The following is a 23,541-nucleotide window of genomic DNA, read 5'->3' on the forward strand; positions in this document are numbered from 1 at the left end:
CTCTTTCGTGATTTGTGACGTCAGCAATTACTTGAGGGATGATTGGTTTTGTCTGGATGTCCTGTGTGTTACATACCTACCGGTAAGAAGTTACCAGTTCAACTGTTTCCCAGGAACAAAGAGAAGAATTTGTTCTTTGGGGAAGCTGGACCAAAGCCAGTGCATGCTTCTTCTCAGACAGGTGTGCTTCTTCAATCCAGTAGACTCTCCTCAAGTGGGACTCTGATGCAGATCTGCTAAGTTTCAGGAGAAGTGGGAAATATCTATTTTCATTGGAAACTTCCAGAATTTTAAAAGTTAGTGCACAGCTTCAAAACATATTTTAAATCTGTCTGTGGCTGCTTGTCCCACTGCTGCCTCTGGAGACCTCTGGTTTGGGAGCATGTTGCTGTAGGGGAGGACAGGAAGGTGTCTGGGAAGGGAAACGGGGCTGTCATCTTTCCACTTCTTCTGAGCCTTTTTTCCTCAGAGTCATCTGGCTATTGAATTCCATTTCTGAATGACTGGGGTATGTGATTTCCACCTTATCTGGGGCTACAGCCCAAGTGCTGGGACAATTTATTGATGGTATGCTGAGGTAACAACCCTGCTGTCCACAGTTTCTCTGAGCAGTGGTGAAGGGCTGGCTTGGGTAGGGTAGCTGGCTAGTCCCCCTGGCCCTGTCCTTCCCTTCCTCCTCTGGTATGCAGCAGGAAGGTAAACAGCCTTGAACCCAGGGCTCTTTCATCTGCTAGACAGAGGGGAAGGGAGGATAAGCGCTGAGTGCAGATAATTACTTCAGACGGCAGAGTGAACCCGTGTATCTGTGTGAGCACTTGAAGTATCAAAGCAATGCAGCAAACCCTCCTCAAACACCAGTTTGACACTTTCACCCTTCTTGTTATGAGCAAAGATCTGAAACTTCTAAGCAGGTGTGTCACTTTATTTTTATTTTTTTAAGTAGAGGGAGAGCAGCCAGTTCATTTGCATGATCTCTTGCAGTTCTCTTCCAACAGAGCCAGACAGAGATACATGTTTAAATGGTTGTCATGGAAACCAGAGAGCCTAGCTCTCCCCCAAGGTCTGAAGGGAGGATGATGAAAAGTTTAAAGCAATCACCATGGAAACCTAGAGCAGATTCAAGGCAGGTTCAGATCCCCAGCACTCTAACTAACAAGCAGACAAGTCTTCAGGTGCTGGAGTCATACAGGATGGTAGATTATGTAGCTGCTAGCACCAGAGCTGACCCAGGAGCCACATCCACAGTTATGGGCTCCCAGCATCCCCTTGGATTGGCAGTGAGGTGGATGCGTTTCCCCAAAGCTCAGACTTTCACTCTTCCTCTTTTGAGGTGGAGCTTGGAGCCTCTCCTGCCCATCCTTCCTTTTATCTTATTCCCCCCGCCCATCAGTTTCCTCAGTGTGGCAGGAGCCCACAGATCTGTAGTAATAAATGGAGCCCTGCCCACGTCTGCAGACGTAAGACTTTCAAGGCCCAGCCTCGGTTTCTCCATGGTCTCTACTAAGATGTATCTCCCTTTCATGTTCACTAATAACCAAAATGAAGTCAAAGATTCCTGTCTTCTATGACCTTGAGTAAACAAATACACTTGAAAGCACTTCCTATACTTCAGAGCCCTTTCTGTAACTCCCATTTAGGGGTGGGGAACTGGTGCTATAGCACCCTGTGGAGGAGTGTGTGTGTGTGTGTGTGTGTGTGTGTGTGTGTGTGTGTGAATACATGGAGACCTGACTGAAGCAGTGATATATGTGTAGGACACTGTGAGAACATGCTTGCGGGGCAGTAGATGAGGAGATGGAAAGAGGATATAGCATAGGAGGAAAATACTTGTCACCACAGAATTCTACTTTTCCTGGAAGGCAATGCTTCAGGAGACCACTTGGAAAGAGAGAGGTATGTAGTTTGAATTCTGACCACAAAGAAGTTCATTCAATAAATGTTTATTGAGCACCTATTTTGTACCAGGCACTAGTCCCAGTACTTGGGACACAACACTGAGCAAAACAGAAACCTCTACTTTTGTGGGGCTCACCTTCTGATGGGGGGGGCAGACCATAAACAGCAAGCAAGAGATAAATAATATAGTCTATTAGAAGGTGACTGGATTTATGGATGTAGAGAAGGGTAGAATAAGGTAAGGAAGATTAGGGGCTGGGTTGTTCCAGAATATGTATGAAAAAAACTGGGCAAGGAGGACCTCACCAAGAAGCGACAGCTGAGCAAAGACTTCAAGGAAATGAGGGAGTGAACGATGCAGACAGACATTTGCAGGGAGAACCTCCCAAGCAGAGAGAGGATCCGGTGAAAAGATCATATATTCCAGAAGATTGGTGTGAGTGGGATGGAGTAGGTGAGGGAGAGAAGTAGAAAACTGGGCCAGAGATATAAGGGCTAGGTTGACACACAGGGCCCTAGAGGACTTTGGTTTTTACTGTGAAGGAGATGGGAGTCCAAAGGAGGATGTGGATGGATCTGACTTCTAGTTTTCCAGGCTCTTCCTAGCTGCTGTGTGGAAAAGAGACCATAGGGATGGGATGGAAACATGGAGAATTGCAAGGCTCCTGTAATCCAGGAGAAAAAAGAGAGTGATTCCAACTAGATGGTAGTAGGGGTGGAGCTGGGGCAAAATGGCCAGATCCTGGGTGCAGTATGAAGACAAAGCCCACGGGCTTGGTGTGGGCTGTGGAAGAGATGGCCAAGGGTGACTAGTAGGTTTTGGCTGGAGCAACTGGAAGGATAGACTTAGAACCAACCTAGCTGGGGAGGATGGTGTGAGGGAGAAGACATGGGTCCAGGTTTGGATTTAATTTTGATGTCTATGGTGATGTTCTATGTTAGTTGGAAATGCCAGACTTGAAGTTTGGGGGCAGAGCTGGCCTGCACACATGAATTTGGGAACAGACAGTAATGGTGCTGGAGGGGGTCACCGAGGGGCTGATGGAGATGGAAGCGAAGAAGAGCATGGATAGAAGTCTGGAGCTCCAGCAGCAAGTCATGGAGTCATGTAGGAATATGGGAGGAAGGCAGAGAAGGAGCAATGCGATGAGCAGGGTGGAGAGAACCAAGAGAGGTTGGAGGCCAGAGCCCAGTGAGAGAAGTGCAGGAGGGGAGCTGAAGTTACCTGTTGCTTCAGGTGTGGAGAGGCCAGTGGGATGAGCATCCACCCTGCATTTAGCAGCACACAGGGCCTCGGTGGCCCTGATGGCCCCTGACAAGAGTGAGTTGGGAGGTGTGACAGGGACAAAGTGGGTCATAGACTGGGAAGTGAGGCACTGGAAGGAGCAACTGCAGGTAGCTCTTTCCAGGAGTCTGGCTGCAAAGTCTCTCTGAGTCCCAGTATTCTCAGCACCACACCCGAGAAACTACAGAGCTGGTAACTGGGGTGGGGACGGTGCTGACTTTTCTTATCACAGACTTGTCTAGACTTAATAGCGGTTCTGAGTATGAGCAACTTTAGTGGTTCTTGCTTTCTGGAACGTGAGACAGAAGAAGGGATGGTCAGGAGACTCGTGGCAAAATTAGGGATCAGGGCATGTGAGCTGGATGGATCCTTACAGCTCATGTCTAGCATTTTATTGAACTAGAAATGGGGGCCTGAGGTCACAGCTCTGTTAGTTGCAGATATTTCATTCGTTGGAATTATCATCACCTTCTTCTTTCAGCCTTCCTAACAGGCTCTCACCTTCTCTTTTTCTTCCTACAGCTCCACCCCTAGATTTTAAGGGCCTGTTTGGAACTCACCAAGCAGTATATATATAATGAATAAAATATTTAACACTTTTTTAAACCTCTCAGAAGTCACCCACCCACATGACAACAGCCATTTCTTTCATGATGCCTTTCAGCCTAACTGTGCCTGATCGTTTCTGAGATTTGGAAAGGCTGAAATGCTAGGGTTTTTTTGTTTCCTACTTCCCTTTAGAATTTTGTTCCAGTTGCCATCGAACATCATGGAAAATCAGTAATGAGTCATGCCTGAGATCTCAGCCTCCTATGAAATACCACCTTGCTTCCCTGAGGCCCTTTCCACCTCTGATTCACAGCCTTCGAGCTTACGTTGTCTTTCAAGGAAATCTTCCTTTATACATTTCTGATTCACTGACATTTAAATCACCAAAGCATTAGGAAAAGATGTGCAGTGGTTATGAAGTTTCTTGGGAATTTTCATTAGACATTCTTGGAACTGGGAAATTGTGGTTTTCTGGAACGATAATGGATATGAATCCTAAGAATCTAAAATTCAGCCTTCAGAAACTGAAGCAGCTCGAAATTCAGTGTTTATGCAGACAGAAGCAATGAATCCAGAATGAAGGTCTCTGAGTTCCAGCCCTGGCTCTGTAAGTAACAGAGCTGTGACCTCAGGAAACAAAACAAAACAAAAAACTCTAGGATTTCAGCCTTTCCAAATCTCAGAAATGCTCAGGTGCAGCTAGCCAGGCGCACCTGGCTGGGCAGTAGACACGAGTGTCTATGTCTGGGCTCTTCACTGATTCCTTTCTCAGGCTGCTGCTGTCAGGTACACAAAAGCGGTCAAAGATGGCTTTTATTGGCTACAACTTTCTTACTATGTGAAGATGAATTATAACATTTCTTTTTCTCTGCAGTCAAGACATTTATTCTGCTCCAGGATCAGAATCTTCCTTTTGAAACCAGGCTGTCCTAAAACAAGTCCCAGGACCCGAGGGGCAAACTTTTCCAGCCCAACTCTACAGGATTTCAGGTGGATTCGTGGCCTTAGGGTAAGAAAAAACAGATTTGCATCCCAATTCCCTCTTCCAGCTAAGTGACCCAATGGGCAAATTTTAGCTTAGGTGTCCTCACTGGTAAAATGGGATATGTGCACAATTCATACCTCACCTGGCTATCATGAATATCAAACAAGAAATGTAATGAATGTGAGTGGTTCTTGCCCTTGGCAGCAAATTAAAGCCACTGTAAAGAGTCCAAATAATGCAGAAGTCTGGGCCATACCTCCTTGAACAGTAGTTTTAAATCTTTAGAATCACTGGGGGAGCTTTTAAAGGTGTCGATGCCCAGGCTTTATCCCAGACCAGTCAGGTCAGAATATCTGAGGATAAGACCCATGTATCTAGCTTTTATTAAGTCCGCAGATGATTCCAATAGACAGTGAAGACTGAGAACCACCAATGAATGTGAAAGTTCTTACAAATTAGTAAACACTAAACACATGGAAGGAATCACTGTTAGAATAAACTTGAAAATTAAATATGGTGATAGTGATGCTGAATAATTGGATGGGGCTTTCCAACATACTCTCAAGGGCTTCACAAAATAAGTATAAAGTTTAATGAAGTAAATATGAGGAATTGAGATCTTCAAAGGGCAAATTATTAGAAAAAACTATAAAAATATTAGTATAACACAAAAAAAGAGAAAATATTGTTATTGTGACTAAAGGATGCTTCTTGGACTTGACATGTACATAAGTCACCTTCAGTTCTTTTTCAAGTGTAGACTGATTCCATTGTTCCAAGGGGGGCCTGGGACCCTGGAATTCTAGTGCACACACAGGGGATGCCATTGCTGTGCATTCAAGGATTACAAGCACCAGCCTGGACAACCCGGATTCCAGTCCTTGGTCTTCCATTTCTGAGTTGTGTGACTCAGTGCAGTCATCACTCTTCACTTTTTTTTTTTTTTTTTTTTTTTTTTTTAGCAAACCTCCTCTCTCCACTCTTACTTCTGAAAGCACACCTCTTCATACATCATGTGGTTGGACAGACACTGCCAGGTTCTTACTGCCCCTGCCTTTCCTGGGTCATTTGGCTTGCAATTGTCCCAAAGATGGGCCAACATGCTCTATTGGGAATCTTCTCAGGAGCAGCTGGACTGGGGACCCAGAGTGGCAGCCAGTCTGTTGGTGGCAAAGTGCATGACAGATGGGCTCTTCACCCTCTGAGGGATCCACTGTGCAGAAGAGAAAAAGAGAGAGACAGTCAGAGCAGCATCTGAGCCTCTGCTACCAGGATTTCCCAACACTGGGTTGCACTTCTGCCCTTCTCATGTCATCCAAGAAATTCTCCTTTTGCTTTCCCATTTGAATTACATTTCTTTTAATATTGAAAAAAAAAAAAAAGCCTTGAATGATACCTCAGGACAAGTTCTATGCTTCGCTTTACTCATCTGTAAGATGACACTAACGGTGGGACCTAAACCATAAGGTTGTTTTGGAGATTAAAATAATACAATGAAGGGACTTAGTACAGTGTCTGATACTAGTGTTTAGGGCCAGAGATTGCATCTACTTCTGACCATGAGCTGGTATCCAGGGAGTGATCCATTTAAAAGGATCTTGGTTCAAATCTAGACCAGTCCTTCACCCAGTACCAGGATGTCTGCCCTCCATCTGGTCCAGACAAAGTGATTCCCACGTGAGCGGCACAGACTTGTTCTGCCACATTCCCTACTTCATGGACCCAGGGTCAGCCTTGCCAAGCCCATACCCAGACTAGCTATGCATTGGAGGATGTAAGATGAGGGATGGATTAAGATCTGGGTTCTCCCTCGGCCTTTCTCTGAATGCATTTGGTCAAAGTCCAGCTTCCAAAAAATGCAAAGGTCTTCAGGTTCTGGGTCTTTCTGTTGCCATCACAGAAAATGTTATTTCCAGTGTGCCTTTTGAATTGTAGATATTCCTCATTCTCACTTCACGCAAATGCCCCAAGATTGCAGTCCTATGTAGACATTACTGTATATTTAATATCTTGTAACACATTAGAGGTGCTCAAATGGTGTAGCCTGAGGTTGCCTGAAGTGGATTTTGCTCTTATTTCAAATCAACAAATATCGATCAAGCTCTCAGTATTTGTGAAGCCCTGATAGGAGTGCCCTCCCTCACTCTGCCTCTCCAAAAGCATAGTGTGAGGCTTATAAAGCTAAAGGCAAACCGAACAGTGGAGGTTGTCACATTTTGAGCTGCAGAGTGTGGGATGCCTGTTGCAATGCAGAAATTACAAAGGTGGGAGACATCCAAGGATCTGGCACACAGAGAACATTACGAACGTAAGGGGAGTGAAAGCAGTACCTATTACTAGAGCAGTGGGCTCATGGTTGGAGCTTGAAATGACGGCTTTGATGGAATCATAGTAGTTCAGCTAGAAATGACAAAAAAAGACAAAATGCTAATTAATATGAAGATCACACACCAGGTCAAGAAAGAATTTGTAACAATACCTAAAGCATTCTCTTGACACCCATTTTGAGAAAGAGAAAGGAACAACTTCCTCAGAGGATAGGCATATTTTTAAAAACCCACTTTTGCAAGTGGGCAGACATGTGTAGGTGGCCTGGCGGAGTGAGCATGTGGGGGTTCTCTCTCCTTGACGCTCGCTCAAGGCTAACACCAGAACAACAATTCCTGGGTATCCTGTCTGGCAGACTGTGCTGAAGTTTATACTATGTATTTTAGATATTTCTGAGAAAATCGGAATGCTGCCTACATAGCTGCAGGGGTTTCACAGAGAAAACAGCATATCCTTCACTATAAATCATATTTAAATTGGACACTATGCTGAGTATCATACTGGGAAGGGTAAAAGACTCTCTTCCCCTGTCTTTAAAAATCAAGAGCCAGGCTCTGAAGCAGCAGATGTGCCAGGATTAGGGAACCAGGATCTTCGGGCTGGTGCCAGGGCTGGTCTCAGGTTCGAGGAACAGGGGTTGGTGGGATTTGAGGAGTTTTTCTGATCTTGGAACACTTCTTCCCTGGAGGAAGTCCTTATTAAGAATATAAAACATGTGGGATCCCTGGGTGGCGCGGCGGTTTAGCGCCTGCCTTTGGCCCGGGGCGCGGTCCTGGAGACCCGGGATCGAATCCCACGTCGGGCTCCCGGTGCATGGAGCCTGCTTCTCCCTCCTCCTGTGTCTCTGCCTCTCTCTCTCTCTCTCTGTGAGACTATCATTAAAAAAAAAAAAAAAAAATTGAAGAATATAAAACATGTAAAATGGATAAGGCCATAGTAGTGTTAAAAGAGCAACATATTAGCTACAAGAAATGATTGGTTTCTCTTTTAGACCTTCCAGGCACTATGCTAGGTTCAGAGGGGCATGCCCAGATGATAACCCTTAGTTCTAACCCTCAAGGAGGGCAGAAACCAGAGAACCAGAGACACAGGAAGACAAAGAGTAAGCCTGTGGGGCAGGGGCGGGGGTGGGGTGGGGGGGTGGGGTTGGGAGAGGAGACAGGGTTTCTGGAGCTTGAGGCCTGATCCAGCAGAGCAGGATCCAGTGCCCTGAGCAACCTCAAAACTGTCTCTGTGTTTTCTCTATTGAAATGGGCTCCCTCAAGCTGGCTCATGTGGCAGACTTCCAAATGGGGACTCCAGGAACACACCCCTGGGGTGATGGGGAATTCTCTGGTATAGCCCCTCTCTGTTAGCCCCCTTTTTACATGGCCAATGCCAATGCCCGGCTTTGTTTACCACCCCCCCCCCAACCCCACCTCTCCTTGTGTGGTCATCCCTTGGATGGCACTGACTCTAGATTTTGGTATTGTTCTTTTCACCTTCCAAGGCAATGAGGGCTGGCAATTCAGTGGGACAAAATGTCCAAGTAGAAGAAGCCAGGCACAAAAGGCCACATAATATATGATTTTATTTACATGACATGGAGAGAAAAGGCAAATCAATAGATATAGAAAGTAGATTAGTGGTTGCCTGGCACTGGGGGTGGGAATGATGATTAACTCTACGTGGTTAACAGAGGTCTTATTGGGGTAATGGAAATGTTCTTAAACTGCATTACAGTGATAATTGAATAACCCAGTAAACTTATCAACAATCATTAATTGTACACTCAAGATGCATAAATTTATGATATGCAGCTACCTCAGAAAAGTTTAAGAAAGTAAGGGTCTTGTAACCAATCACCTTTGAAAAATAATAGGTATTACATACGGCAATTTTACATGTGGCTGTTTAGTTGGATTGTTTTGTTTTTATATTCTTACTTGATTCTCATTTCCTTTCTACTCCAGAATTGGTATTTTATTTTCTTTTTCTTGTGTTTGAAACTTGGTCAGTGTTCATCTTTTAGACAAATGCTATGTTCTTGGTCCAATTTTTCTTCCCCTTGAATTTTCCTTTTCACTTAGCAAATAAATTTGGTTGTTTTCCTAGTTTTCCTTTCACCCACTAATATTTTCTTTTCTTGCCTTAAGCCCGATGTGTTTAGGAATAGACAAAAGATGTTGGCAGGAGTCTCTCCTCCCCTACCTGGTGTTCTATCAACCCTGAAAACCCTTCTCTCTCTAATCCTCAGGAAGTGTCCACTCTGTATTGGGTTTCTGTGCTGCCTTAACATAAAGAACACTATCTTGCTTGCTTTTGTGTTTAAGAAACACTAATTTAGCTTCTCAGAGCCAGTAAAATTTCAGGGAAAGGACTCTCAGGTCTAAAGTCATATTACTGGCCCTAAACAAAAAGAGAAAGGGAATCACACCTATTGTCTTCAGATCCAAATGATGATGAATGGGAACCCCAAAACAAGCATGCCAGGAGTTCAAACTGATCAGTCTCACTAGCTTCTAGAAACTAGATGTTTATCATTCTTTGTACTATTCTGGGTATTTCATGCAACATTTATTTTTATTTGTTTTCAGCTTAGTTAATAAAGTTACCTTGGGAATAGTGGTCACTCATTAAACAATATATATATGCTGTTTGGCTGATATACCTGGAGAGATACATCAGTCTGGCAGATCCCAATTTACTTTCATTTAACATTTCTTTCTTTTCTTTTCCCCTTCCCTCCCTCCCTCCCTCTCTTTTCTTTTCTTTTCTTTTTCTCTTTCTTTCTTTCTTTCTTTCTTTCTTTCTTTCTTTCTTTCTTTCTTTTTCTTTCTTCTTTCTTTTTCTTTTCTATTTCCTTCCTTTATTTTTTCCTTTGTTTTACCTGAGTAATCCAGTCTCTATGCACTTTCCAGCGAATATAGTTTACATTTGGAGAGGTCACAGCGTTATTAATGTTAATGTTTGGCATGTTCTCAATTTTGGGCAGCTTCTTCCACGTTCTAAGGAGAAAGATAAAAATCTCAATTGGATATGAATGAATTCCCTCCCACATCCTGTTTATTCCAACCAGGAGCCTTTTCTCAGATTATCCTTCCGGTCAGGAATTCCCTCCCAACCTCTGAGGCCTCACTAATTCCTTGATGGGCTCTTCTCTGATTGTGCTAGACCATTTGATCCCTTCCTTTTCTGGACTCCAGGATATGCTTGATGTGTACTGCTTTTGTTTTCTCACTCAGACATGTACAACCAGAAGGCTTTCAGGGCCCCCACAAGGCCCAGTAGAGAATAAGGATTCAACTAATATTGACTATCTAAGGACTCTGAGTATCCTGAAGTCAAATGGGAAGAACTTGGAAATGGCATCAGTGACCACACAGAGTTATAAAAGCTCTTTAATTATTGAGCAATTCACATGAATGTTCTGGGAGACAGACTGTCCTTCCACAGCTGAAGCAGGAGCAAAACATTTGAAAAAAAACCAGAGGAATGCTTCACTGTGGAGGACTCATGTCTGCCCAACAGGTATTCTCATACCTCTTGTCTGCTAACAAAACCAAGGCACAGATCCCTTGATATCAGAGATGTCCTATGACTCAGTTCTGGCCAATTTGGATAAGGTAAAATCATCAAGGGACTCTGGGAAAATATTTTGCTTCTTCAGAAAATGTAAAAATAGTGTGAGAGCAGTCTCTCTCTTCCTCTCTCTCTCTGTCTCTGTCTCTCTGTCTCTCTGTCTCTCTGTCTCTCTCTCTCCCTCTCTAATTTTTCCTCTTCCCTGGCTGGCATTCTTTCTGTTTTTAAACACAGTCAATATGTGAGATGATGTCTAGAGCTATGACAGCCATTGTGAGACTATGAGGCACAGGTTGAAGGACAAAAAGCCAACCTACTAAAGATGGTGAAGGGACATAATAGAGACTGAAGGCTCTTCATGACACCGCTGATAAGCTAAAGCAATGCAGCAACCACCTATATCCTGACATTTTTGTTAATGAAAGATAAATTCCTTTATCTTTTGCCATTTTATCCTGCTATTTAAAAATAGCAAACACTTAACTTTTTACTATGTGTCAACTACTCTTCCAAGCACATTATACATATTAACCTATTTACTCCTCAGCATAAACCTATGAGATAGGCACTATTAGTGTTCCTTTTTTTTTTTTTTAAGATTTTATTTATTTATTCATGAGAGACAGAGACAGAGAGAGAGAGTGAGGCAGAGACACAGGCAGAGGGAGAAGCAGGATCCATGCAGGGAGCCCGATGTGGCACTCGATCCCAGGACTCAATCCCGGGACTCCAGGATCACGCCCTAGGGCAAAGGCAGGTGCTAAACTCTGAGCCACCCAGGGATCTCCTATTGTTCTTTTTTTTTTAAAAGATAAGGAATGTGAGGCCCAGAAAGGTTAGATAACTTGCCAGAATTCACAAGTAGAAGAGTCAGGATTCAGACCCAAGCAGCCTGGATTGCAGCTTAAAGCATTCTTAGTAGCTAGACTAACTGTACACAAGAGTCTATAATTGATGCTTGGGTGGTTCAGCAAGTCACAGAATTATGGACTGTTTTAGAGCTGCAAGGGATCCTTTGAGATGACCTTGAAAATATTTGAGTTAGATCTAACCTGGAACGGTGATCTCTGACTCACTGAAACCTGTAAGTAAGTCATTTTTATATATACCACCAGCAACCATAGGAGTGCACTGGCTTCCCCAAAAGCAGTCCCAATATTGGATTTTTTTTTTCCCATAGTAATTAGGTTTTCCCCCCACTGTATTAGTTATATCATAATAAAGTTCTCTTAGTCTGCACTTTCTATTTTTTATTTTTTAAATTGATCTTACTCTGTATTTTTTCATTGCTATCATGGCAGTTTATTTTTTCATTTAAATTGTTCATTACTTTTGACTACTTGTAAGTATTAAATTTGTATGCTTCAAGCCATTCAAAAATTATTCCTTGAGACTCTTCTGTGAGTAATGATTCTATCAGACTGATAAGAGACCGTCTAAATTGGTGATCACTCCTCACTTCCTCTCAGTTTGGTTATAACTTTTGCCGTGCTATCTCACATCATAAGGGGTGAGGGAGAGTCTGTGCAAAGACTCACGTCTCCAAATTCCTTTTCAGGTTACCTCACCTCTTACACATGCCTCTCCAACCATCTTTGCCTGATGAAGCCCTTTATTGCTGAGTTTTCTCAAATGTTCCACCCAAGGCCCTTCATCTCCTACCAATCTAAGCCAAAGAGTACAGAAAGTTATTAATTGAGTAGAGCTCATTTCCCAAACTTCAGAACTCAGGACCCATTATTTGTCTTGTTTCTACTTTCAGATTATGGCACCTCAGAAACCAATGCTGGCTACCTGACAACCTCCATTGTTACCTGTGGAGCTGTTCTTTTAAGATTTATTTTATGGTCTAAATTGATTTGGCTTCCATAACAATACCCTCAATGAATCTGATCTCACTGGTAAAATGGAACTTTTTTCTTTAAAAGCAGTTTTCAAGAAGCGGTTTAAAATGTCTGGTATTGTTACTTTATGAAGTACCTATTCTTCAACAATAGAGCAAATAACAAGTACATCTCCTCAGGCTGCACTCTCCTTTGTGGTACTTTGAGAATCCCTCAACTCACTTTTTCTGTCAATTAACCTCTCATTTAAATTTCTCTCTCGAATAAAAACTTTTCTGACCTCCTTCCATTAACCTCTTCTTCATAATACCATTCACCATCTGTTACTTTTCTCTAGATACATTTAATTTCTTGGAAGGAATTTTCATGACAGTAATGGGGCAGAAGAGAAAAACTGGCCAAGTTTACAGACTTAGTGAGATTAAGGAGATGATGATGGTGCTCAGGACTCAAAGGTGACTGATTTTAAACATGCATTCATATTTCAAGAGAAAAAACTCTAGAAAACACCCTTAAATTCTGCTGGGAAACATGCATTCAGTCTCTCGTGCTGAATTACCTGACGGGGACAAAGTCTCTAAAACAAGGAATAAGTACTTGATTGTAATTTATATTCCATTCTCATAATAGTTTCTGTTTGATCCATCAATATTTTTTTAATTCAGACAAGATTCATAATCTGTTGTTGTTTTTTTTTTTAATCTCCACCAGGCATAAAGCAGATAGATTTCCTGGGTTACCTATGACAAAAGCTGTTTTTGTCTGAAGATATCTACAGGAGAAAATTAAATCATCTTTCTTGTATCAGTTTTTCATCCATTCTGAAGAACCCTCTCCACATTTCTGGCTTGATGAGTTTGAGTATGTTTGTATCGGGAGCCAGTTGTTCACGTTGAACTTTATCTTTCAGTTTGTCAAAAAAAAAAAAAAAAAAAAAAAAAATCTAGCACTATCCAAGCACCAGGATTAATTTCCAAGGACACAGAGATTGGAGGGAGGCTGTCAAGGCATCTGGAACCTCAAGTTCCCAGCCCCCCACCCAGGACCCCTTAAGAAGCAGTGTAGGGCTCTCTATGGTTACCCATGAGAACCCTTCCCACACTTCAGAAGCTCCATGGCTATGGAAGACCAGTGTCACTTGGGACTCGGGTTCTCTGGTTCCCAGCAGGTATACTGAGAAATTTTTTCACTGTGCGTGTATGTGTGTGTTTATGTGTGTGCGTGCCTGTGTGTTAGGTGAGATGGCTCATCCATTATAGGGCAAAGCTCTAACAGATTCATTCCTTTTCACCTAGATGCAAGTGAAGAATACAATCAATTGTCCTACTGTGACTTGAGAGAACCAAAACTTCCTGCAATTATTATTACGAGTACTGTTTCTTTTTCATTCTTCTCCCAAAGGTGTCCTTGTATTATATCTTTTGAGCAAATGAGCGAACACCTCTAGTCAAAGGGAAATGAATAGTACCAGGTGAATCCCACCCTGTGGGGAGGTTTTATTGACGTGCCACTGGACTCTGTTCTCCCTGTGCCATGTTCAACAGTCTCCTCTGTACTGCTAAATTTATTGACTGCACAAAGCTAAGAAAAAGAATATACCGGATGTCAATGTCAGCATTTAATATTATTTTAACCAAATAGATTTATCTATTGTAAAAAAAAATCAATAAAATGAAATTTAGCAAGAATGAAGGCTCTGCATTTAGGTTCAAAACATCAATTTATAAGAAAGGATGAGGAATACATGGCTTGAATGTGGGAAGTAATGTGCCAGTAAGTAAAGGTTTGGTGGGCCATATGGTGCCTTATGGTGTCCAGTCCTGAGTATTCCAGACAGTGTCTGGAAGAGAGGCTTCATGACAAGATATCTTGAAATGAGGTCATATGAAAGACAGCTGAGAAAACTAGAAACGTTTGTCTGGAAGAAGAGAAAACAATAGTCATCTTCAAAAACTTGAAAAAGTGCATTTGGGGGAATTTTTTTTTTCTTTTCCTTTAAAAATTATTTTTATTTCTATCTGAGCTACATGTACTTGCTTAAAGAGTATAATAATTCTGCACATTTGAAAAGCTTGACTCTTCTCCCCATTTCCATCCCCAAGGGTCTCCACACTCTCTCCTTTTAGATGATTATTTGATATCTATTCCATGTCTTTAAATAACATGGCTGTATTGCTTCTTTTGGTTTCTCAGACTGGAGTATTATCTTTTGACTCTCTATTTTCATTTGCTTAGACTTCTGAGTACTTAGCATTTTTTACCCATTATCAAGACAACCAGCCCTGTGAGACATTCATTTCATTGGCTTCATCTTCTGATTTGCTCTGGCTGCCCTGAGCCTGATTCACAGCTATCATGTTGGGCCCTCTTTTTATTGTCATCAGGGGGATGCCATTTGCTCCTCTTCTTCGTACCTCCTGTTTGCTGTCTCCTCTTGTTCTTCCTCTTTTCAGTTTTCTCCCTCATTTTATAAAGAAAATCTTTTTAGCACTTTTCTAAAAGTGTACATATATGGGAAGTACATTTTGAAACACTGCATCTTTGAAAATGACTTTGTTCTACTCCCACATTTCAGTAATAGTTTATCTGGGTGTATATTTCAACACTGGAGATAATTTTCCTTCAAGTTTTTTTTTTTTAAGATTTTATTTTTAAGTAATCTTTATACCCAACATGGGGCTCAAACTCACAACCCTAAGATTGAGAGTCACATGCTCTACTGACGGAGTCAGCCAGGTGCCCCTCCTTCAGATTTTTGAAGAGATTGCTCCATTGCCTTCTAGCTTCCAGTATTGCTGGGTGAACTCCAAATCCATTGTGAGTATTAATACTATGTATGATGAACTGAATTTTTCCTCCTCTCAACACTTCTAGAATCTTCTCTCTGCTCTTAATGTTTTGGGAAGTAATCTCAAACCATTTATTTGATTATTTTCTTCCCTTTCTTTTCTCTTTTTTGTATGCCCAGTACTTGGATATTGTACTTTCTGGACTGGTCCTATGGTTTTCTTATCTTTTCTCTTTTATTTCTTTTCTTTTTTTTTTTTTTTTTTTGTCTTTTTGTTCTATGTCTTGGGGAAAATATTATCTTCTAACGATTCTATTGAGTTAAAAAATGTTTGTCACAATTTTAAATTCGAAGAACTTTTTATTTCCCGAATTTTCTTCTATAATGGCATCTTCCTGTTTAATGGATTTTATCTCGTCTTCCCAGAGATAATAATGACATTGGATTGCTTTTTCCTGCCTAAAAGGTGAAGGTATGGCATCAATGATTTAGCCAGTAGGCTGCCAATTCTGGGGCCTGTGGGGGAGGGGGTTCTGCCTTGTAAAATGGTTCTTTGGCTCTCAGCTTTTCCCACAGCTGACCTAAGGATTTAGTTTTTTGGGGTTTCCTAAAAAACTTACCATGTGTTTATCTGTCTTCCAAACTCCACATTTTTGCTGCTGCTGTTTCTATTTACCTTATCCTTGTGAGGCTGTACCTTCAGAGGAAAAAAAAATCCCCTTCCTGTTGTTACGATGAATTTTGTTTAGGCGGGAATAAAAATAGAGGCATGTGTTCAACCTATCCTGTTTCCTGGAAGGGTGGAAAGTCTATTTGGAGTCATACAAGGGTTTGCCTTCTAACATTTAGAAATAATCCATATTTTGGGGGGCTGCCTTGAGAAAGAAGCTCCTTTTTCCTGCAAAGGCCAAGCCAATTTGAAATGTCTACCTCTCAGGGATGTGGTTGAAAGGCTTCTAACTCCACTGGCTTGGTCACAAATTAGATAAGGTGCCTACCTGAGACCTCACTCAGAATCCTTCACATCTCTTATTTAAACCTTCTGATTACATTACAGTTATTCTAGGCTTAGAATAATATTCAAATGTTCAAATCTGAGAAAATGTGCTATTGTTTTGTTTCATTTCCATACAGTCTACAGTGTACTTTTGTGAGGGATGGCCTTGGTGAGGAAGTGACACTTTGAGGGAGAGTTTGCTCTTTTGGGTTCTGTCCTCCAAGGATTACAAAGGATGAGAAATATGTCTCTAGCCACCATCTGGGAGTTGCTTCCTCTGCCTTTCTGAAGCAATAGTTGGGGAAGGAGTCTGCTTCCAGCTTGACACATACAACCAACATGTTACAATATTTCTCATGATGAGAAGACCCTGAGGCCCAACCTGGGCAATGATAACACTAGAAAAACAGATGAACTAGGAAATGCATATGTATTGCAAAAAGACTCCTCATGTTTTAAAAGGGTTCTCCTCAATCTTTTGCCAAATAGAAATTAATCCTTTCAGCTGAATGATGCATCTGACAGATGCTGGTAGGGAAAGCTAAATATTAAGGAACATAAGATTATGGTGTGAACCACTGCTAATTGAATAGCATGTCAAGAAAATAATGCACGACTGAAATTGTATTTGGTCAATGGACAAATAAGAGGCCACTTATCAAGATTCCTCTTATATTTAACTTTCCACTCACACAGCCGTCACATGCAGTTGATGAGCATATACGCTCACAAGTAGTTACCTGAGCACACTCCTTCAGCCATCCCTTCAACAACTAAGAAGTTAATGTTTTATAACTAGTTTTTAAGCATTTTCTAATGCTTAACTAATTTTAAACTGAAAATAAAATCCTTTGAATTCAAGATCTGATGAAGAGCCAGCAACCACCCATCCATGCATCTGTCTATCATCCATGCATCCATTTAATGTCCACTAAGGACTCAGAAATAAATTACTACCCTCTAGGAGTTCCCAATTTAGTAAGAAAGACAGATTGTGGACAGAACAATTTGTCTCAGAGCTATAATCCCAATCATTGAAGTATGCATGAACTGCTCTGGGATGCATGGTATGGAGAAGAGAGGCTTCCTTGAGGAAAAGGGGCTTAGTGAAGTCTCAGAAGGACACTGTGGTTGAGGCAGAGGAAGCCATCTACACAGCCTCATGGCATGATGAGAGGAGAGAAGAAGATGCTTATTAAAAACCCAGCAGCTTTAGAACATCGAGGCCATTGGGAGTGTGAAAGTACCAGGAAGTGATGAACAAATAAGCAGGGCCCCAATCCTGAAATATTTTGTGGGCCACACTGACACGTTCAGATTTTATCTGAAGATGAAGGAAAAGTCGCTGATGGATTTTCCACAGAACGGAGATATCGCCATCTCTCAGTCTCCTCTGCCTCTCCCTGGTATGAGTCACCATCATCAACACAGTGATTTTTCAACACAGAAGTCAGAGCATATCCCCCACTGCTTAAAACCCTCCCATGGCTCCATCCTGCTACAAGGCCTCAAGTAACTTCCCTTAATTCTGACCTCATGCTCTCTATTCCCTGCACCTATTCTGCTCCAGCCACACTGGCACACTTGCTGTGCGAGCTTAGAGTACTTCTCTGGTTATTCTATTTGCAAGGAATGTTCTTCCCTGCTAATATCCCGTGGTTCACTCCCTCACCTCCTTTGAGCAAATACCAGCCTTTCAGTGAGGACTACCCTGGCTACCCTATTTTAGCCCATACTCAGGCACACACACACACACAAATGCACACACACACACGTGCGTGCATGCATGCATACATGCCCTCAACACTGTTGATATCCTGTGCCCTGCTGTTTTTTTTTTCCTTTTATCCACAGGGCCTTCAAAGATATCATATAATTTATTATTTTTATTGCTTTCTTCTTCCCACTAGACTCTTGACTAGGTATCTAGCAGACATTTTTGTTGTATTCACTATCATGTCCCAAGCAACTAGGATGAAGACTGGAACACAACAGACGCTCAATAATGCTTGTTGAATGAGTGGAAGATTAGACTTGCTGTTTTACAAAAAGACACCCAATAAAAATATGGGAAATGATCTGTGGGGATCTGATGTTGAAGGCTGAGGAGGTGGGTGAGGAATTTGTCGCTGTGATGGTAATGATAGGTTGGATGCAGGAAGTGGCTGAGGGGAGAGAAAGGAGGGCACAGGTGATAATTGCTAAGAAGAGAGAATTTTCAGGACTTGGTGACCAATTATTTGAATGTAGGGCTGAGTGGGATGACTAGCCTGGAGTGGGCACCTACTGATACCATTCGCAGAGGCAGAAGAAGAGAGAAGAGACGCTGTCGGTGAATGGCAAAGACATCATGAGCTGAGTTTCAGACATGCCGTCCTTCAGTTCTCTGTGGGACAGGTGAATGGATGCTTACTGTCTCTATGTATTATGGCGTACATATGGGCTTTATGGCTTCTCTCCCCTCTGTACAGCCCTGATGCAAACATATAATTTTTGCCAAAATCAAAATAACTGATGATAATAATTTATTGTCTTCCCCATGGTCTTTATCTGAGGCTTTAAAAACAACCTCTGTATGAGGCACACCCAAGCTCCTTTCTCATTTCCCCATTGTCCATTTTCACATTGACACTCAGAGGTTAAGTTTTGAATCCCTACACACCCGACACCCTCTAACTTTCCCTGAAATTATCGTGTCTTTAGCTAGTTTACTTGAGACAGGAGCAAATTCACTGTAATCCATTCTTCAGGGAAACCACTAGTGTTTTTTTTTTTTTTTTTTTTTTTTAATGGCAGCAAGGCTCTGGCTTCTCTCCAGTTCCTCAAAGCAGTAACCTCCTCTCATGATAAAACTGTACCCACTTGCTAGAAACTCAACAACTTTGTTCTTCTCTTTCTTCATAGCTCCCAGATGGCCACCAGCTGGTCTGGGCTATTTCTTGCATTCTAATCCCTTTATCCATCCTCCTGGTTTTCTTTTTGATCTCCATGTTTTACCCCTCCTTCTTCCAACAGCCACCATACTATTATACCCCTCTTTGGAAGCACCTATTTTCTAAGAGAATGTGAGGATTTTTTGGAGCATTACATCTTTTTTTTTCCTTTTGTATTATAAGGAAAACCAGCTGCAGGGCCATGTGGGAAGAAAAGCTATCCCTGAGAGGAAGACAACAACCTCCTGCATGAAAGGGGTCAGAACAGACTTTGTTCCCTGAGAAGGCTATAGGGGGAACAAATGCATCCGGCACAATCCAGAAGCCACAGCACAGTCTTCCAGCTGCGCTCGGCACTCTTCATGGGCACAGCAAGATGTCTGGTCCCCATCCTGGCTTTCTAACCAGCCGGCCAGGGTGATGGAAAAATGCACCATTTGATCTCATTTGAGTGCTCTTCTGTTCCAATCTTCCATGACCATAGAGTGGTGCACCCTATCCCCAGTTGTCTGCAATATAGAACTTTTATTGATTTACAAGATTATAGCTAGAAGACTGTCTGAAATGACAAATCAAGGAATTGAAGCTAAGGTGTCTGTATGTCTGTGTCTTCAGCTGTGTTTGTTAGGCCCCTGAGGGTCTGTGTTACACGTGTTGGAGGGAGAGTTTCTGTGAGGTCTTGGCAAAAGCCTCTGCAGGTGATGAGTCTCTGTGTGAGTCTGTCTGTGTGTGTGGTATGGCCTATCCAAGGAGAGGTATGGACATATTTGCACATCTGGCTTGTGTCTATCTCTGTGTGCACACAAGGACCTGTGAGGGGCAACTACGTGTGTGTGACTGTGTGTGTGTGTGTGTGTGTGTATGTGTACAGGACCTGTGTGTGTGGCTGCACACGGGATCTATGTGGGGTGGTAACTGTGTGCAGTGCATCTGGATCTCTAGATGGTGTTTGGAAGTGACTGTGTCATGCCTGTGTGTGTGTCAGAGGGTAATGTGCAGTGTTCTGGAGGGGGTAGCTGTGACTGTCTGGGTGGGAGTTTGAGGGGTAAAATCAGGAGATACATTTGGCTGACTGTTGCAAGGAAATCTGTGGAAGATGTGTGGAGGGGTGTGTGCAGGAGTTTGGAGGGTATATTTTGAGATGTTTGTGAAGGATGTTGGGATATTAGTAAAAGTGTCTATGTGGTGTCAGTGGGGTGTGGAGGGGTTGTAGGGTGTGTGAGAGTGCCTGCAAAGTATCTATAGGGCATTTATGGGGGTGAATGTGTGAATGTAGGAGTGTGTAGGGCTGTTCTACTCTGGAGTATGTAGGGGTGTTTGTAGGGCATTTGTGAAGAGTCTGTACATTTGCCTTTGTGGATATTTGGGATGTCAGTGGGCAAGTTTCTGTGAAGGTGTGGCTGGGTGTGGGGGTGTCTGTAGATCCATGTGCCTCTCTCCATGGGTACATTTATCTGTGGAGATATGGTACATGAAGACAAAATGACCTCAGAAAATGCCCACAGCAGCACACCTTGCCTTGCTTTCGTACCTCATTGTCCCCAGAGTGTGACTGGGACAGGCCCAGTTCCCTGGCCAACAGCGAGTAGCTCCCTCCTTGGGATCCCTAGCCACCAACAGTGATTTGCTGGTGCCTCTTCTGCACACTGCTGGCCAGTATACCACACTGAGGGCATGATATGACTGGGGTATCACCTCTCTCCCATGAGGTGGACAGAGCTGTACTGTCCTGACCCCATTCCTAGGGCACCCACTAATGTACCAAGGGATGCCTCCGCTGATAAAAGCACAAACTTGTCATCTCCAGAACTAACTGGAGAGACAGCAGAGGGAGCATGTCCAGCACCCTTTCTACCAGTAAGCTTTCAAAAATGGTGCAAAAGAGCAGGAGACACTTGGATTTCAATCTGCTTTTCTCCAAAGGGAGAAAATGAGATGTCCTATAGAAATTGTGCTTTTCGGTTTATTCAGCCAGCTTAAAATTAACCAATGATACATCCATTCAGAGGACTTGTGCATCTCCTCATCAAGAGGCCATTGTTGGCAAAGCGGTATTTATGTTTAACGTGTGCAGCATTGGTGTTAAGCATTAACAATTAAGTCCCTTGAGTATCTCCATGATATGGCTTGTACTTGCTCCCAGGTTTGCAAATGGGAGAAGCAAAGCGGAAGGAAATCACAGTCCTATCTAAGCCCCTGCATGGCCCTGACTCCAGAGCTGCTAGCAAGGGACTCACAGGGCCCTCCTCTGGTCACTCCAGCTATGGGGGCGGTGACATTCCCGGAGTGAACTCAGAGGGCCCAAGCAAAAGCAAAAGCTCCCAGGGAGACAGGTGAATGGGCTTATTCACACAGAGGTCCTGGGCAGTACACCTGTGCTTACCATGAGGGGCGTTAAATGCCCTCTAAGTAGAGCTCTGAGTCGCCACCAGAGTGATGGTAGCCAGCTATTTCTTCTGTCTGAAGAAAAATATTTTATTCATTTCAAAGCCCAAAGCCAGGGGTGTTCATTCCTGATGTACCCCTTCTTATTCATTTCAGATAAAACTTCTCCAGTTTCCAGGAAGCACCACAGGTGGCCATTCCGTCTCCACTCTGTTCTGCTGACACAATGAGGGCTTTGTTGGTCCCTTGGCAGGTGCTGGGACGCCACCTGAGCCCCATTCCCAGGACGCCCCGTGTGCTGCCTCCCAGTCAGGTGAGCTAGGTGAATAATCTTCCCTGTCCTCCTTCTGGATATATCTAAATTACCTTGTTTGAATTTCAAAACCCTTCTGGGAGGAGAGGTGGGGCAGCTATTGTCATCTTCAGGTTCTGTGTGGGGACACAGGAGCAGAGGTAAGGCTCTGGAGACAGCCCATGCTGCAGGGAACACCCAGACAGGGACCAGAGCTGTGGGCCAGCATCTCCTATGACTTCAGTCTCCTTCCCCCAGCTATCAGGTCTGGATGACAGGTGCCATCCTCTCTAACAGCATCCATTTTACTGAAAGATGAGGCATTGCTCTAAAGCCTCCCGACCTGGTGGTGAGTGAGAAAGCCCTAGGGGTGCTGCAGACAGTGAGCATTATAGATGGAGGGCTATGCATGGTGATCGGTGATCAGCCAAACTCTGGAAGACACTGGAATCCATCCGAGCACTGAGGGTGGGAGAGGAATTTGAAAAGCCAGGACAGAGGGAAGGGCATACTCCAAATGTGCAACCTGTAAGCCAAGACGTGGGGAAGGCAAGATTATGAGATGGCCCACCTTAGAGCCTGCAAGGAGATGGATTTGGCAAGCTGGGCAAGGCAAAGAGGAATGGAAAGAAGGAGCAAAAGGGAGAGGAGACAGCAAGAGAGAATATCCTGGGACGGGTGGGGTAGGAGGTAGTGGGGGGGGGGGTGTCCATGCCACCAGCAGACATATCATAGGAGACATATGGTGTGTTGGGCTTTTGGTACCATAGTTTCAGGTTTCTTGACAAAGACTGACTAGTCATTCACCATGAGGCATTGCCCTCTTGGTGACTGTTTACCCGTCCCAGCACCCACTGCAATTAAGGTGACCATAATTAAGGTGACTTAATTAAGGTGACCACATAAGGTGACTGACTTCTGGAAAATGGGCAGAAGTGATCCACAGTACTTCCAGGTGTGATCCCCAAGTCCTCCTGTATGACCCCTCACTCAGTCGTCTTCCTTAACTTGCTGCCTGGATGCAGAGGGTTCAACACCCTAGGGGAGCCTGGGTCCTTGAATCACCACATGGAGGCCACACACCAAATGCATGCAGTGAACTGTTACGTGAGCAGGAAATAAATGTCTACTGTGAGAAGCGACCAAATTTGGCGGGGGGCGGGGGGTGCTTTTTGTTGCAGCAGCTTGCCTACACAATACAGACTACGTTTCATCTGATCCTCTGAACATCTTATGTTTAGTTGAAATGTTCATCCTGGCTTTGTCTGTGGCTAGTTTTGGGTTTCACTGCTCTCAACCTGGAACCAAGCAGAATGACTGGATGCACCCTCAGAGAACATTTCTTGAGTGAATGAATAAATGTACCAACTTTGGAGGTCCATAGTGGTATTGTAGCCACAAAAGGGGAGTGTTGGAGCAGGGAAATAAGTATATCAGGGGGTGGCATAGTGAAGAAAATCTAAGAAAGGAGAAGAAAAAGCTAATCCAAGCCCCAAGCTAATCTTCAGAACATTTTCTCAGTTTATTATCTTACCCCATGGCAATAGGTACATAAAGAGGCTATGTCCTTGCTTAAAAATGTATTATTCCCCTTTTTTTGAAATTAAATTTAAACTTCAATATTTACCTTAACAGTTCACCTACAGAAGCCAAAGACAGAATGTTCATGCATCCCTGCAACACAGTTTAAAAAAGAAA

General features: G+C 43.1%; 1 long non-coding RNA gene across 4 annotated transcripts; it reads left to right on the forward strand.

Moving 5' to 3' along the window:
- The first annotated feature begins 70 nt into the window (after positions 1–70).
- LOC140615733 (uncharacterized) lies at positions 71–21,958 on the forward strand. Of its 4 annotated transcripts, XR_012016212.1 has the most exons (5): positions 71–296; positions 4,605–4,739; positions 12,367–12,903; positions 13,160–13,616; positions 13,744–14,058. It is a non-coding gene; the product is annotated as an uncharacterized lncRNA (long non-coding RNA). The 4 variants fall into 4 exon arrangements; XR_012016214.1 differs by lacking the exon at positions 12,367–12,903; XR_012016213.1 differs by lacking the exons at positions 12,367–12,903; positions 13,160–13,616; positions 13,744–14,058 and adding an exon at positions 21,708–21,958.
- The last annotated feature ends 1,583 nt before the right edge of the window (positions 21,959–23,541 follow it).

This window comes from Canis lupus, chromosome 24, assembly GCF_048164855.1.
Source record: "Canis lupus baileyi chromosome 24, mCanLup2.hap1, whole genome shotgun sequence".
In the NCBI taxonomy this organism is placed as follows: domain Eukaryota; kingdom Metazoa; phylum Chordata; class Mammalia; order Carnivora; family Canidae; genus Canis; species Canis lupus.